Below are 14,577 nucleotides of genomic sequence, written 5' to 3'. Positions count from 1 at the left end.
TTTATGAAATCTCTTAGACTATTGACACTAGATTTATTATAAATTTCATAACTTTGCAACCTATTTTTTCTGGTTTCTAGTCTTCAAATTTTTTTATCCATTTAGGGCACTTTTTTTACCATTCTTCTGGTCTGACCCTTGAATGCTACCCACTGAGAACTGTGTAGACAGAAAAACCAGAAACTTTTCTGGTTTTGGTGATGGGACCTAAGGGAGGTCATACAGGGCAGATATTTCTTATCTCTGTGCTGCTTCTCAGGCTGCTTCCTTTCCTAAAGCATCCTTCCCCACCTTGAGTAACTGATAAACTGGTATGTAGCTTTCCATTTGAACCTCAGTAGCAATGTAACAAGAAAACCAATTCCCAACTGGGATTATAACCAAGGCAGTTAGGATTTCACAAAGCATATTAAAAGAAAAACAAAAACAAAAAACTAGCTCATTGCTTTTGAGTTGAAACAAAAACCGATTCACAGCTGGTCCACCACTGAGTTTCTGGGGTTGTAAATTACGTAGGAAGAGAGTGTCCATCCGTCTCTCAAGGATCCTCTGGAAAATTTGAACCACCAGAATGGAATGGTCTTTGGGTTAGCAGGGTGATTTTGATCACAGTGCCATATATTAAAGGGGACAGGATTTTACCCATAACATCAGGGTGAAGGTGAGGGTGGGCATTTGGGATTTGCTTTAGAAATAACTGGAAGAAAAAAGTTTTAAAAACCTGACCTTGTCACAATACTTTCTGCCAAATCCTCTATCAGGGGTTCTCTCTATGGGTCAAGGACTAATGTCATCAGATGTTGACATTATGTTCTAATAGCTTGGCAACCGTGGCATACAGCAGAAGATTTACATTCTGATTGGCCTGTCTTGGGTCACACGTACATGAAAAAGTCACTATAACTAGAGAGATAGACTTGCTAATTAAGCAGGCCTGGATTCCGACTTTATCCTTTTGGTTTGGAAGAGGTTATCCTACCTGAAAGGCAGGAGAGCTCCATGCCTTTGATAAAGAAGGCATTGTTCCTGGGAGAACTGTCAGGGAAGACTAGGCAGGCCATTAATAACTTACCTCCAGACCATTTAATCTCCTGCATTTTGATGTTCAGCTCCTTAGGAGAGGGTTCTGCATCTCATCTTATAACCTAGTGCCTAAAACAGTACTTGGTTCTTATCAAATGCTCAACAAATATTTGTTGATGACTGGAAACCAGTAATTCAGAAGTTACAAAAGGTGGAACAAGGGATATAGTATAACAGTGGAAACCATGACAGTGATGCACTTAGGATCCTACAGTAAGTAGTTGCCATCAAGCTGACTGACCCATGGTGACTCTGTGTGTGTCTGAGTCAAATCGTCCCACAGGGTTTTGGTGGTTTTTCAGAAGTGAATTGCCAAGTTTTTCTTCGGAGAGGGCTCTGAAGTGTATTGCCAACCTTTTCTCTGATGGAGACTCTAGGTAGACACTAAAGGCCATCTTTGAGTTAGTGGAACTCATTGACCATTTGCACCACCCAGAAGCTCTCTAAAATAGCAAGGATCTTTCAATGCTAAGCAAAGGAATCTGTGCATTGTTCTCTAAGCACTACAGAAAAAATTACTTGAATCCATTAAAAGCTTATGGACTGGAGCATTAACTTTTTGTGGATCTTCAGAGCCAAACATTAGGAAGTATAAACTAGTAGCAGTATCTAGAGTAAGGCCCCCTAGTACACAGGAAGATTTTCTAATAGAAAGTTACAACAATCACTCAGGCTTAAATTGTTGTTGTTATTGTTGTTATGTACCATTGAGTCAGAACCAATTCATAGCTGACCCTCCAGTGGGCTTTCAAAGGCAGTAAATTGCACAGGAAGAGATTGCCCATCTTCCTTCCATAAAGCAGCTAGTGGCTTTGAACTGCATACCTTTGCATTTGCAGCACAGTTCCTAACCAGGAGTGGCTCTTAACCTGGAGAACAGTGAGAGCTGGTGGCTTAGTGTTAAGGAGATGCACTGCTAACCCATAGACACACAGTTTGAATCCACTCACTGCTCAGCAGATGGACAACCTTCTCCTGTGTGATTTGTTACCTCTGAAAACCGCTAGAGTGTCAGCCATGGGTTGGTTCAAACTTAACAGTACTTAATAACAGCAACCAAGAAACATTTGAAAATATGTAATTGTTATTCATGACAAGAAGGGGAAGTTCACTGCTGGAATCTAATGGGTATATATCCTACCATGTCTGGTGCTAGGTATCATACAATGCACAGGACAGCATTACACAATAAAGAACTATTCAGTCCAAAATGTTTAAAGGTTGAGAAAACTTAGTTTAGAGACAATTAGAATAAATAATGAGAAGGGAGAAAATAACACTGGTATAAAAGCCACTGTTGTTGTTGTGTGCTACTGAGTTGAAACCAGCTCATAGCTGACTCTTCAGCAGATTTTCAGAAGTAGTAAATCTCAGGAGGAGATCATTCATCCTTCTCTTGCACAGCAGTTGGTGGATTAGAACTCTGTGCCTCTGGAATTGCAGTGTAGCTTCTTATCACCAGGCCACCATCAGAAATAGAATAAACTGAGTTTTGAAAATGAAAAATAGGAAGAAGGAGAAACTAAAAAAACATTTCTAGGTTTTGAGCAAATAACTTGGAGAATGATGGTGTTGGACAGAAACAGAGAGAGGACCAAAATTTAAGGGTAAGAGCCATGAACTTGTTTTGAGTTTGAAATATCAGCTGGACTGCCTTAATGGAATTCCAGAGGTAGCTCTAGAATGTGGATATGAAACACAGTAAGAGGCAGAGACCAGAGAGGTAAATTTTAGGAGACATTAGCATGAGTTATTGGTTAAAGATTCCCTAAAAGGAAGAATGAAGAGACTTCATTTCAACTATTACCTTTCATTGTCATTAAAACAGCATCAGGAGAGACTAATCACTGAAGGACATTGTATTTGCTGATGGGCCAGAGTAAAAGAGGACATCTACAATGACATGGATTGACACAACGGCAGCAACCATGGGCTCAAACATAACAATGGTTGTGGAAATAGTACAGGACCTGCCTAAGTTTTGTTTTGTTATATCTAAGGTCATTATGAGTCTAAGTGAACTTGATGGCATCCGTCTCAGTTATCTAGTGTTGCTATGACAGAAATACCACAAGTGAATGGATTTAAAAAACAGAAATTTATTTTGCCATTGTTAAGGAGGCAAAAAATCAGATCAGCTCAGGGTACTGGCTTTACAGGAACATCAGCAGATCTGGGGTTCATTGGGGATCTCCATATGTTTAGCATCAATTCTTTTCTGGGTCTAAGAAGTCCTTGCATAGGAATCCTGGATTGAAGAGACATCCTCCATTCCTGGTCCTTCCTTCTTGCTAGTTGTGAGATCCCTTCTCTCCCTTTCCATGTCTTGTAAAATGAAAGATGTGATTCAGCAAGTAAATGGCTAGAGTAATGTCATAACGTAAGTAGGACTTGAGTAAGTATGTGATCCAAGCCACACCATTTTGTAAGGTGATGACACAGATGCACTCACATTTATACTACATTATTGACACATAAAGGTTAAGAATCTTAACACATTGCAAAATGAAAGCTAATTGCTTCTGATAAAATAAGGGAGAATGGAGGACAATCATACAATACTGGAAATCATGGCCTCACCAAGTCAACACATATTTCAGGGGCCAGAAGCTGACTCACAAGAACTGGTTAAGAAAGAGGAGGAGAAGAATGCTGAGAAAAAGCAAAAAGGAAAAGAAGGCTGAGAATAGAATTTTTTAAAAAGCACCAAAACACACAACGTGGGGGAAGATATGCAAAAGTCTGTATCTGTAGGACTCAGTGTCTTTTATAAAATCATATTAGTTTTATTTCTCTACTTTAGCACTTAATTTCTCCCCTCCCCTTACCTCAATCCCCCAAATCCAGCATATTAATTAGGCTTCTTGGAAGTGAGTTCTTCCTGTTTCTAAATTCTTATTAAATCTTTATCAAAGAACTTCTTGTTCTTTTGTTCTTAAATAACTATTTTATTAAATTCCTCAAATTCTTTTATAAATCCCAAACATCCTCCATTGTAGCTCACTCTAGTGCATTTTCAAAGCATGCTTTTTCTGTTATTCTGTGAAAATCTTAAACATTGAGAAATTATTTTCAAGGTTGACCCTCTGCAGAATTGGAAAGTAGGTTATTTTGTTTCAGGGCATAGCAAGCCTCTGGCTTTTTTGTTCTCCACAGTGGAATGTGAGCCCAGGTTTAAATCCCAGTGCTGATCCTAGTAAACTATGTGATCTTTGGGGATTTTCTTTCTCCCATCCCCTCACTTTTAAATCTTTTTATTGCATTATAACATTCCAACAAAAAGCTATTTGAATTGTATCAGAGGTTAACAGTTATCATGATGGTTGCCCATAAGCTAAATTCCAATATAATTTATCACCCAGTTCTTTTCTTTTTAAATTTTAATAATTTTAATGAACATTTACAGAGATTTTAGATTTCCATTCATTCATTGTTGCACTTTTCTCCCTGCCCAGGCCTCCCTCCTGCCCCCTTGCCCCAGTTCTCTCCTCTCTTTGAAAAGTAAAAAAAAATAAAAATAATTCTTTCTTTGCTATACAATTTCCCCGCACCCCTCCCACTGCCCCAAGTACACTCCACTATGGTTATCACAAGTCTCCACAATTAAGGTTACATAGTGGAGTATCACTCAGTTCTTGAGTGCAAATGGAAAGGCTTTCTAGGCACAATTTTAAACTATTACTGGTTTTTAAAACTTTTCTTGAACTTCTGTTTTAAAAAAATTATAAATCTACAAGAAGTTGAAAAAAAACATTGTCAACTCTCACATACCTTTCACCAAGATTCATTCATTGACCATTAACTTTTTCAACATTTGCTGACTCATTCTTTCCTTCTGTCTCCCTACCTATCTGCCTATCTTTATTTTAAATTATGTAAGTCATTTGAATGTACAGATTGCTTGATACTGTTCGGTGCCATTGAGTACCATTCACAGCAACCCAATAAACAACAGATCTTAACTTTGCTCCATCCTGCCCCATCCTCATCACCTCTGATGTCCTCAAGCTCATTGTTCTAGTCACTGTGTTATAGTCATTGACACAGTGACTGTGACATCTTATTGAGGGTCTTCCTCTCTTTGTATGACTCTCTCAGCACAAGGTCCTTTTCCAAGGACTGGACTCTCTCAACAACATTTCCAAAGTGTGTGAGATCAAATTTTACCCTCCTTTCCTCTAAGGTTGCACTCCTTCAAGATGGACCTGTTCATTTAGCAGTCCACAGGATATTCAGTACACTTTTCCAACATCACTTTTCAAAATCATTGATCTTTTTTCTGCCATCTTTATTTGTTCTCCAACTTTCAGATGCATAGGAAGTCATTGAAAAGACTGTGGCTTGCATCAGGCACATTTTAGTCTTTAAACTGACTTTGTTGCTCTAAGTACAGATTACAGCCTTGGAAAACTCTATGAGCAGTTCTGCTCGTCCTATTGATTCTGGATTGACTAAATATTTACTTAATGGCACATAACAACAACAGAGCTTAAGAACAAAGACACTCTGCTATGTAACATTACAACATGGAAAATATTTAACGCTGGTATCCAATAGACAGTGCATTTACAATTGTTTCCTAAACGAGGATTCAGGCCATGGTCTTTTCAATCACTTGCTATGCACTTATGCTAAGAGAATGGGACAATGAATAAGGATGATGAGAACAATAGATGCCTTTGATGTTAGAGAAGAATACTGAATATTTTATAGACTGCCAAAAGAATAAACAAATATATCTTGGAGAAAGTGTAACCGGAGTGCTCCTGAGCAGCAAGAATGGGAAATTTAATCTCACATACTTTGGTCATATCATTAGAAAGGGCGATTCTTTGGAAACAGATATTATGCTTGGAAAGGTGGAGGGTCAGCAAAGGAAGATAGACCTTCAACAGGAGGGACTGACACAGTGACTTCTATCAGCTCAAGTATGTCAGAGACGATGAGGATGGCAAAAGATAGGATAGGATGGGATTCAGATCTGTTGTTCATAGTCACTATGAGTTGCACTCAGCTCGATGGCACCTAATAATAATAAGAATCCAATCAACTGTGTCTTTCAAGTGCTTAACATCTTTAGTTCTTTTGTGTTATGACATTTTTTAAATTAATTTTGTTGTTGTTGACAATATACCAACTCAATTTTTTCTATGTAAAATTCAGTGATATTGGTTTTTTAGTCAGCCTGTGGCGAAGCTTCAGGGTGGCCGGTACTGTCGCAAGCTGCACGCTGCGGTGCCGCCCGAGCGGCCCAGGACTCCCGATGATGGCGGCTAGTGACACAGAACGAGATGGACTAGTCCCAGAAAAGACGTCCCCAGAGAGTGAGAAGAAAAAAGAGCCGTCAGATCTATCTGTTTCTCCTAGAGCCTCAAAGCATCATTACTCACGATCAAGGTCAAGGTCAAGGGAAAGAAAACGGAAGTCAGAAAATGAAGGGAGAAAACACAGGAGCCGGAGCAGAAGCAAAGAGGCAAGAAGACATGAATCCAAAGATAAATCCTCGAAGAAACACAAGTCTGAGGAACACAATGACAAAGAGCCTTCTTCTGATAAAAGAAGAGAGCGACTGAATGAATCTGAAAATGGTGAGGACAGACACAAACGCAAAGAGAGAAAGGCGTCAAGAGGCAGGAGTCATTCCCGATCTAGGTCTCAGGAAAGGCGTCATTGCAGTAGAAGCAGGGAGCGGAAGAAGTCACGATCCAGAAGCAGAGACAGGAAGAAGTCACGGTCTAGAAGCGGAGAGAGGAAGCGGCGTGTCAGGTCTCGTTCTCGATCAAGGTCAAGACACCAGCATAGGAGTCAAAGCAGAAGTCGGACAAGGAGTAGAAGTCGAGATAGGAAGAAGAGAATTGAGAAACCAAGAAGGTTCAGCAGAAGTTTAAGCCGGACTCCTAGTCCACCTCTCTTTAGAGGCAGAAACACAGCAATGGATGCACAAGAAGCCTTACCCCAGAGGTTGGAACGAGCAAAGAAGTTACAAGAACAGCGAGAAAAGGAAATGGTTGAAAAGCAAAAACAACAAGAAATTGCTGCAGCAGCTGCAGCTACTGGAGGTTCTGTCCTCAATGTCGCAGCCCTTTTAAGGCATCTGGCACTCAAGTCACTCCTCAGATCACTATAGCCGCACAGATGGCAGCCCTGCAAGCAAAGGCTTTGGCAGAGCCTGGGAAACCGTAGTGAGCTACTACAACCCAGCGGCCGTGAATCCAATGAAGTTTGCAGAACAAGAGAAGAAAAGGAAAATGCTTTGGCAAGGCAAGAAAGAAGGGGACAAATCTCAGTCTGCTGAAATATGGGGGAAATTGCGTTTTGGGAACAAAAACCAAAACGTCAAATTTAGGAAATTAATGGGTATTAAGAGTGAAGACGAAGCTGGATGTAGCTCAGTCGATGAAGAAAGTTGCAAGGCTTTGAAGCAACAAGAAGAAGTATTTAGGAATCGTGATGCTCAGTACAAAATGGCAAGATCACAAACCCACACACAGAGGAATGGGCTTGGGATTCACGTCGTCCATGTGAGGAATGGATGCCGTTTGAAAGGCATCACTCTGTACAGTTTGGGACTTTCTAGACTTTTTGTTGTTCTGATGTCAGGTCCTTGTTCACCAGACAGCTAGCATTCAAGCTTGCATGGGTGTTGCATTGATTTTAATTTACTGAAAACAATTATTTCCCCTCCCCCTCCTTTTTTTGTAAATATCAGATCAGTGATGACGATGACTGGTGTTAGTGTTGTAATCAGGTTAAACCCACTTCCATTAAACTTGACAGGAGTATATAGAAGGACAATATTTTTTAGTTCATGAATTCTGCTTTTCAAATATATAACAGCTGCAGGTGGGATAAAGTCTCATACATGAATTTTTGTGTCTGCTGTCTTGTGTACTTTTGTACTTAACCTTGTACAGTTATTTTCATCTCTTGAAACATGAAAGAAATGTTATGTAGCTGTTCTTTACACGATATGGCCATTTGGTAAATAATCCAGCAGATATCTGCTGGGTGGCAATGATAATAAAAACGGTTTTCTAAAAAAAAAAAATTCAGTGATATTGATTACATTTTCCACATTGTACAATTGTTCTGAACCTACATTCTGAGTTGTTCTTCCTTCATTAACAAACTTACTGCCCTCTAAACTTCCCTTTTTAGTCTCTTCAGTTCATTTTGATCCTATTTATTTAGTTCTTAAAAGATCTTTTTTCGTTAAGGCATACCCCTTTCCCCCCCCCCCCAACTAGTTACATTAGACTATTTCTTCTTCTTCTTCTTCTTCTTCTTCTTCTTCTTCTTCTTCTTCTTCTTCTTCTTCTTCTTCTTCTTCTTCTTCTTCTTCTTCTTCTGTAGTGTCAAGTCAAGTACAAGTCATGGCAACCCCATAAAACAAAAGGTCCAAACTGTTCTATCCTGTGCCATCCTCACATTTCCTGAAACACAAGAGCCCATTGTGTCAGTCATCGGGTCAATCCACCTACTTGAGGGTCTTCCTCTTCTTCACTGGCCCCCCCCCACCCCCACCCTTCCCAGCATCATGTTCCTCTCCAAGGAATAGCTCCTCCTAGCAACATGCCCCAAGTATTGTAAGGTGAAACCTCATCATTCCTGCCTCCAAAGAGCTCTCCATGTGCACCCTGTCCAAAACATATCTGTTTGTTCTTTTTGCCATCCATGGGATGTTCTATTCTCTTCTCCAACAACACAGTTCAAAGGGGTCAATTCTTTTCCTGTCATCCTTATTTATTTGTTTTAAGAAAATTTCAGGGAAATATTTTTGTCTAAGGTTTAAAGAGTATCTCAGGGCAGTAGTTTCAGGGGTTCATCCTGCCTCTCTGTTCTAGACAGTTTGTAATCCATGATAATTTAAAATTATTTTCTATACCTTCCCCTTTTGATTAAGATTGTTCTAGAGAACCTTTGATAAAAATGTTCAGTAATTGTAGTCAAGCACTATCAATTCTGATCTGAGATCATTGTTCATAGAGACAATTGGGCACACATTGCACATCCTTCTTCTATTCCTCACATTCTATCTTCCTTCTTCTGTTGTTGTAGGAAAATACAGACCAATTGTCATGCCTTGCAAGTTTTAATTATCAATTCTGCTCCTTATTCCACTTGTGTTATAATATAGTTGCACATACAGTACTTTTTCCTCTGACCCTAATAGTCTGGAGCCACAACAGCACCAGAGCTAATGGGCACAGTCCTCCAGACTACTAAAACTTCAAGTTCCTTGGCTTAGAAGTCTCAAGACACTCTCATTTTGAACTGTTGACTGTAAATTCTAGATTTCCCCAAAACCACTTTAACCATAAATAAGCTCAGTAGTCCCTGGGGCTCTCCTCACTTTTGACCTGCTAGCTTTCACTACTCTTTTGAATTCAATAATTTGCTAAAATGATTCACAGAACTCATGGAAAGTGTTACAGTTTAAAAAATAGCTTTATTATAGAAAAGAAACATAATCAAAGGATACACAGGGTGAAGTCTAGAAAGGCTTCTAACCTGAAGCTTCCACATCCCAAAGGATTCCCTACTTTCTCACATAGTTTCTATCAATCAATGATAGTATCACCAATCAAGAAGTCCATGGAGCTTCAGTGTTGAGAGTCTTTACTGGGGATCTTATAATAGAATTCAAACTCCAGCCCCTCATCTTCATCTTCAAGGTACCAGATCTTCCTGAAATAATTAGTGTTCATCCAGTGAGAATGAGTCATAAACTCTCAGCATAATTGGAGCACTCATCAAAGACACGTCAACCTTCATAAAACGTCCAAAGCTTTTGTGAACAAAGCCACAATAAACATGGTTGTGCATATATCTGCTTGGGTGGTGGTTATGGTTTCTTTATGGTATATTCTCAGTAGTGGAATTGCTGGGTCAAACGATATTTCTATTTGCAAATTTTTGAGAAACCGCTATACAGCCTTTGATAGTGGTTGTACCATTTTACACTCCCACCAACAGCGAATATGGATTCCAGTTTCTCCATAACTTCACCAGTTTCTGATGTTTGCTGTTCTGTCAAATATTTTTTAAAGTGAATGTACAATTTATTTAACATTCAAATGTTCTTTCATTAAGACATGTGCAATATGGCAATTTTACTGGCAATATGGCAAATTTAACCCTACCTAGGATATGATTTCTTGCTGGGGCTTAGCAGCAGTGTCCAGTTCACACTTGAAACTAATTAAATACTTTATTGAATAAATATCAAACAAAGTGCATTCAAACACTTTCTAAAAAACTATCTTAAAGGCCTTTATATTCAGGTTAAGGGCAAACACAGTAAAGGGAGGTATGCTAGTTTAACATAATTGGCTGATTTAATACAGTCTTATATCTTTTAGTCCACAAGGATATTATTAAATGATAGAGAACATCTAATACAACCATTTCTACATAACTAGGAAATAAATTTCTAAGAAAGAAACATTTTACAGACCCCCATCTTTTATATCCACCCCAACAGTCTAACTCTAAGAGGATAAAGCCAATGACTTTCCTCACAAGAGCTCACCACTAAAGTCATGTTGCTATCAAAATCTGTATTTCTGATCTGTTATGAGCATTGAGACAAGATTCAAATATTCCCAAAGAAAGAAGCATAATGCACATTGTGATCACCTATTCAGCAAAAGAGAGCACAGCATTCAAAACTATCTCATCCCAGGAATTAAATAAGATCAGCCAGACTCATTGGCACCTCCTCCACTGTAGTATTGTAGAAAGTCTAAGTGTCACGAAGAATCCGCTTGTCTTCTTCAGTGATAAAGTTTATAGCCTCAGATTTCCTCCCAAATCGACCCCTTATGTCAATTCTGTGAATATAGTTTTCACAATTGGTAGGTAGGCCATAATTTATAACCAAAGATACTTTTTTTAACATCAATCCCACATGCTAACAAGTCAGTGGTAATTAGAACCCTGCTTGACTCTGACTGGAATTCCCTCATGATCACATCTCTCTCCTTCTGGTCCAAGTCACCATGCAGTGCAGAAATTGTAAAGTCCCTAGCATGCATCTTCTCAGTGAGCCAGTGCACATTGCTCCTAGTATTGAGAAAGATAACAGCCGGTGTGATCGACAGTGTCTCATATAGGCCACAAGGTGTATCCAACTTCCATTCCTCTCTTTCAATTTTAATATAAAACTATGTGATTCCTTCAAGGGTCAATTCTTTCTTTTTTCACCAGAATTCTAATTGGATCCCTCATTAATTTCTTCATTACTTCCAACACATCTTTTGGCATTGTGGCAGAAATAACACAACCTGAATACTTGTATTCAATTTTTGAAAAATCTCATAGATTTAATCCTTAAACCCTTGGCTAAACATTTCATCTGATTCTTCCAAAACAAATATTTTGATCCATTTTGGAGAAAGATATCTCCTGTTTAACATATCAAATGCTCTCCCTGGAGTACCAACAACAATATGTGGTGCTTCAGCCTTTTGCATTTTGTTTCAAAAATAGGTTCCATCAATGCAGACATGACAAGCTGCTCCCATAAAAATCTCCAAAAACCAGAATTAACTTTTGGATCTGTTGAGCCAGTTCTCTGGTGGGGGCCAGGACTAGTGCGTGGCTCTCCTTGAACTCAATCCCCAACTGTTGCAGGATGGAAATAGCAAATGAGACTGTCTTGCCAGTACCTGACTGACCTTGAGCAATCATATCATTCTGTTTAAGGCAGGGAATAATAGCTCTTTGGTGAATAGCTGAAGGCTTCTCAAAACCATAAGCACAGATACCCCAGAGAAGGGATTCCTTTACATTCATATCATCAAAGTTATCAACAATTTCATTCCAGTTGCTCTCAATGACACCATCGGGGTCCTTTCCCCCTGGGCCTCCATGTTCTCTGTTTTAATCAGAGGAGCCACCAGACATGTCCGAACAAACCACTCAGCACTCATCTATTCTGTTAAAATTTACTATTCTTACTGGGGTGAGATGATATCTCATAGTTGTTTTGATTTGCATCTCTCTTACAGCTAGGGATTTTGAACATTTCTTCATGTGCTTGTTAGCCATCTGAATGTCTTCTTTGGTGAAGTATCTGTTCATATTCTGTGCCTGTTTTTCAATTGGGTTGTTTATCTTTATCTTCTTGTGGTACTTGAGTATTTTATAAATTCTAGATTTAAGTCCGTTATCTGACATGTCATTACCAAATATTTTTTTTCCCAATCTGTGGCTTTCCTTTTTACCCTGTTTGAGAAGTTTTTGGATGTGCATAGGGATTTGATTCTTAGAAGGTCCCATTCGTCTATTTTATCCTATCCTACTTGTAGATTTTTCAGGATGTTTGGAAAATGGTTTATGTTGTGGATTACGACTTCTAGAGTTCTTCCAAGCTTTTCTTTAATGAAGTTTATAGTCCTTGGTTTTAGTCCTAGGTCCATGATCCACTTTGAATTGATTTTTTGTATATGGAGTGAGGTATGGATCTTGAGTTTTCTGCATATAGTTTTCTAATTTCACCAGCACCATTTGTTAAAAAGGCTGTGATTTTCCCATTTAACTGATTTCATCTTCTTGTCAAATATGTTGACCATAGATAGATGAGCTGATTTCTGGATTCTCAATTCAATTCCATTGATCTATGTGTCTGTCATTGTACCAGTTTCATGCTGTCTTGGCCACCACAGCAGTGTAGTAGGATTTGAAATCAGGGAATGAGATGCCTCCTACCTTTTTTTCTCTTTTTTTAAGGAGAGCTTTACTTATTCAGGGCCTCATTCCACTCCAAATGAAATTGGAGATTGCCTTTTCCATGTTATTGAAGAATGGAATTGGTATTTATATTGGGATTGAATTGAAGTTGTAGATTGTCTTTGGTAGTATTGTCATTTTCACAGTATTGAGTCTTCCTATCAATGAGCAAGGGATATTCTTCCACTTCTCCATGTCTCTTTTTGGGTTTGTTTTTTTTTGTAGTAATGTTTTATAATTTTCTTTGAATAGATTCTTTATGTTTCTAGTTAGATTTACTCTCAAGTATTTAATCTTGTGACCAGCTATTGTGATGGATATTGTTTTTCTTAGCTCCACTTCTGCATTCTCTTTGTCACTGTAGAGAAAGCCAATTGATTTTTGTATGTTGATTTTGTATCCTGCCACTTTGCTGAATTAGTCACCTATGTCCAGTAGTTTTCTTTGTCCTATTCTGAGCCAACCTCTCCATCTCTGACACACCTGACCTCATTACCACAGTCACTGTGTCAATCCATCTCATCTGGGTTCCTCCTCTCCTGCACCATCCCTCCACCTTTCTAAGCATGATGTCCTTCTGCAAGGACTGGTCCCTCCTGACAACATGCTCAAGGTATGTGAGTCAGAGCTTCAAAATCCTTGTCTCCTAAGAGCAACATGGTTTCACCTTCACCTTTTTGTTCTCTTGGAAGTCCATAGTATATTCAATACTTTTCTCTAGTACCAAAGGCATTTTTGTTCTTCTTCTGTCATCCTTAGTCATTGTCCAGATCTTCATGATCTTATGTTGCATAGCAAGCAACTGAGAAGATGATGGTCTGGATCAAGTGCAACTTAGTTTTAAAACTGACATTGTTGCTCTTTAGCACTCTGTAGTGGTCTTCGACTATTCATGATGAATGGAGCAGAGACTAAAACTGTCAACAGCTTCATCATGCTTGGATCCACAGTTAACACCCTGGGTACCAGCAGTCAGAAAAGAAAAAGATGTATTGCACTGGAAAAAATCTGCAGTTAGGGATCTTTTAAAATTATTGAGGAGCAATGTCAGTTTGAAGACTAATGTGTGTTTGATTCAGACCATAGTCTTTCTGATCACTTACTATGCATCTGAGAGCTGGACAGTGAATAAGGATGAAAGAAAAAGAATTGATGCCTTTGACTTATGGTGTTAAAGAGGAGCACTGAATCTCATGGATGACCAAGAGAATGAACAGATATGTCTTGGAGAAGGTACAGCCAGAATGCTCTTAGAAAGCAAGAATGATGAGGCTTCACCTCATATGCTTTGAATATGTTGCTAGGAGGTGCTATTCCTTGGAGAAGTACATGATGCTGGGAAAGGTGGAGAGTCGGCTAAGGAGAGGGAGATTCTCAATTAGTTGGTTTGGTACAGTGACTGCTACAATGGGCTCTTGTGTGTCAGGAAGAGTGAAGATGGCACAGGATACAACAGGGTTCCGATCTTTTGTTCATAAGGTCACTGTGAGTTGTGCTCGCTTGATTGAACCTAACAACAATAACAGTGGTCCTTGACAACATATTTCCCAACTTCAACTCCTCTTTTGAGTTCCTGTATGCTGGTGCCAAGACTATTGATTGTGGATCCAAGCAAGATGTAATAGTTAATAGCCTCAGCCTTTTCTCCATCTATCATGACACTGAAAATTGGCCTGGGGGTGAGGATCTTTGCTTTCTTAATGTTGAGACACAATCCATATTGAAGACTATAATCTTTGATTTCCCACAGCCAACACTTCA

At 39.0% G+C, this 14,577-nt stretch overlaps 2 pseudogenes; one reads left to right on the top strand and one right to left on the bottom strand.

The window, feature by feature from the left end:
• Positions 1-6,349: 6,349 nt before the first annotated feature.
• On the top strand, positions 6,350-7,626 carry LOC102854753 (annotated as a pseudogene).
• A 3,145-nt stretch (positions 7,627-10,771) lies between these two features.
• Positions 10,772-11,991, bottom strand: LOC102854349 (annotated as a pseudogene).
• Between the last annotated feature and the right edge of the window lie 2,586 nt (positions 11,992-14,577).

Source organism: Elephantulus edwardii, unplaced genomic scaffold, assembly GCF_000299155.1.
Source record: "Elephantulus edwardii isolate Elephantulus edwardi_28Jun2011 unplaced genomic scaffold, EleEdw1.0 scaffold00019, whole genome shotgun sequence".
Taxonomy (NCBI): domain Eukaryota; kingdom Metazoa; phylum Chordata; class Mammalia; order Macroscelidea; family Macroscelididae; genus Elephantulus; species Elephantulus edwardii.
The sequence above is the reverse complement of the archived record's forward strand: the minus strand, read 5'-3'. Positions and strand labels throughout refer to the sequence as shown.